Here is a 2,500-nt window from a genome sequence, read left to right on the forward strand (position 1 = left end):
ATTTTGCAGAGTTCATATACTCTTCTTTCCTCTATATACATTCTTTACGGTATTTTCATTTGATAAGAATATAATTTTACCTCTCATAAACATCAATCCAGTCTCACTTTTGCCATAGCTGGACATAAACCTTGCGCATGGTAGATATTAGCGCGCCCTGCCAGGTGTAGGGCGCAGTCTGGGATTGTGGTATAGTTGTGTTATGACCCATGTGTGTGTTCTGACCCCAGCAGGTATGGCGACGGAGGACGACTGGTACAAGAAGGGGCTGGCCTCGCCCTGCTTTTCGGGGCTGCAGACGGCCGCCGACGAGGACTGGTACAAGAAGTCTCTCACAGCGCTCTCCATGAACACCACGCATCACCCAAACTTGTCGGCGCCCATGCTTCAGTATCAAACCTAGACGTCCACCTGCGGTCTCTAGCGGCCGCCGGGGGGTCCGCCCACCAGTCGCCATCCGCAGCCGCCGCCGCCGCCGCCTACCCGTCCTATTACTCCAGCTACTACCACTACTACTACGGGTACTCGGCCGGCGAGGCTCTGCAAGGGCCCTCCAGCGCCGCTAACACTGAGCATGGGTCGCGCCACACCTCGAACCACGCGACAGGCACGCCTGTCTCCTCCGCGACCGCCACCTCCTACGGCCACCCGCCCTACGCCCTGGAGGTCGAACCCAGCGCATCCGAGTACGAGGCCGGCAGCGGCAGCAGCAGCAACAGCAGCGCCGCCAACAACATCAGAAGAGAGACGGGCTCCGAGTTCTCGGCCAGCCCCGCGCCAACGCAGCTGCAGGAATACAGCAGCTTAATGGGCGGAGGCTGCAACCTCTCGAGTCAGGACGCCTCGGCGGGGGACCCCAAGGCGCCCGCCGTGTACCCGCCGCCGCTGCTGCCGCCGCACTCGCACCCGGGCTTGTCCTACACACCGGTGTCCGAGTCCTACGCACACCTGGAGGGGGACTTCAGCGCCGCCTCGCTCTCCGGCTACGAGGCCAACCCCCGCGCGCTGCATGACTTCGCCTCCCACGACCACCTGCAGCCGCAGGAGTCCGGCCACGACCACGAGGGCGTCTCCGACCCGGAGGGCGAACAGCTCCTCCACGACGCCGCATAGCTCGGGGTCCTGCGAACGGGCGCCGCCGCCACCGCCGCCGCCGCCGCTCTCGAAACCTCCTCTGATATGAGGTCCTTTTTGTGAACCTGAACAAACGTTCAAAGGAATGACTGAAAAGGACTGTTATGCTCTACGGAAAAGAAGCTTTGTTTCATATTTATCGTAGAATGGATTGATTTCACGTCATATTATGTTTGTGTAACTCCTTCCTAAGCGATGTTTATACTTTATGAATAAGATGCGTAGCGCACAATCAAAAATCTAGTCTTGAGTGTAAGATGCTTGAAGCTCCGAATGAACTGCAGCCTTTTGGATCGAGATGCGGAGGGCTCAGGGATGGACCTCGCAGCCTCCTCGCCGAGGAGACGTCGGCATGACTTCGGCCTCGGAAGATGAGATGTCACAAACGTATTGGTAAAGTTCTAGTCCCTCTTGCATAGGGTTCGATGCCTATTTGCGATTGGAATACCTTTTTTGTTCTGAAGTCTTACATGAATTGTGATTTCTCGCACGGGACAGGGGCCTGCAAAGTCCATCTTTTGGAAGTGAAAAGAGCTTCATTTTCATCTAAGCTGACCGTTTTGGATTAGAGAAACCATTCCTTGGCGAAGAAAACAAGAATGCCCTTCGGTATATTCGGCGTGGTTCTCACCACCTCCTGAGTTGGTTTGCCAAACGAAGCATTTTCGCAGCTTAAATTGTTTGTGTTTTATAACCGAGTTTGTTATGAGAAGAAAGAAGTAAGGCTCTTGTTTCATTGTTTTTATCGTTTTCGTTGCACGAGAACCTCTCTAGCTTCGCAGTTTTCGACCTTTTCGTCCCGTGGACTGAGTACCGCGCCGCCGTCTGTTCCCGCGCGCCCTCGTCGCGTCTGTTGCTCCTGGCGGCTGCCAACCGCGGCTCACTTATTTTATTACGCGAGTTCGATGCTGCCCTGTTCTAGTACGAATATTTTCGGGTATGTGTGATTTCAAACTTTAGCCCGCAATAATACATTAGAAATATTTTTGTACAAGAACAATGCACTGTCGAGAGATGGATTTCACGTCGTTTCGAATGTTCTTCTACGACCGCTAAAAGCTACCCGATCCCCCTTTATTGTATCTAACCCAGATGACGTTTTCTGACAAGAGCAGATCTTCAAGTTCCTCCAAGTGTTTCTTACCGTGAATACAAGTTTTGCAACGGTGTTTTTGCAAAATAAATTTAATTTATGATAGGACTAGTCTTAATATGAAAATACTCTTATAAATATCTCATATAAATACTTCAAACTGCGTGTCTGCGACTATCGGTGTATATGTACTATGTATTATAGATATTAGTCAATGTTTATGCTGACTGAGCGAAGTGGATGCTTTTACACTGTTACTATACTTCGAACGTA

Source organism: Penaeus monodon, chromosome 1 (genome assembly GCF_015228065.2).
Source record: "Penaeus monodon isolate SGIC_2016 chromosome 1, NSTDA_Pmon_1, whole genome shotgun sequence".
Lineage (NCBI taxonomy): Eukaryota > Metazoa > Arthropoda > Malacostraca > Decapoda > Penaeidae > Penaeus > Penaeus monodon.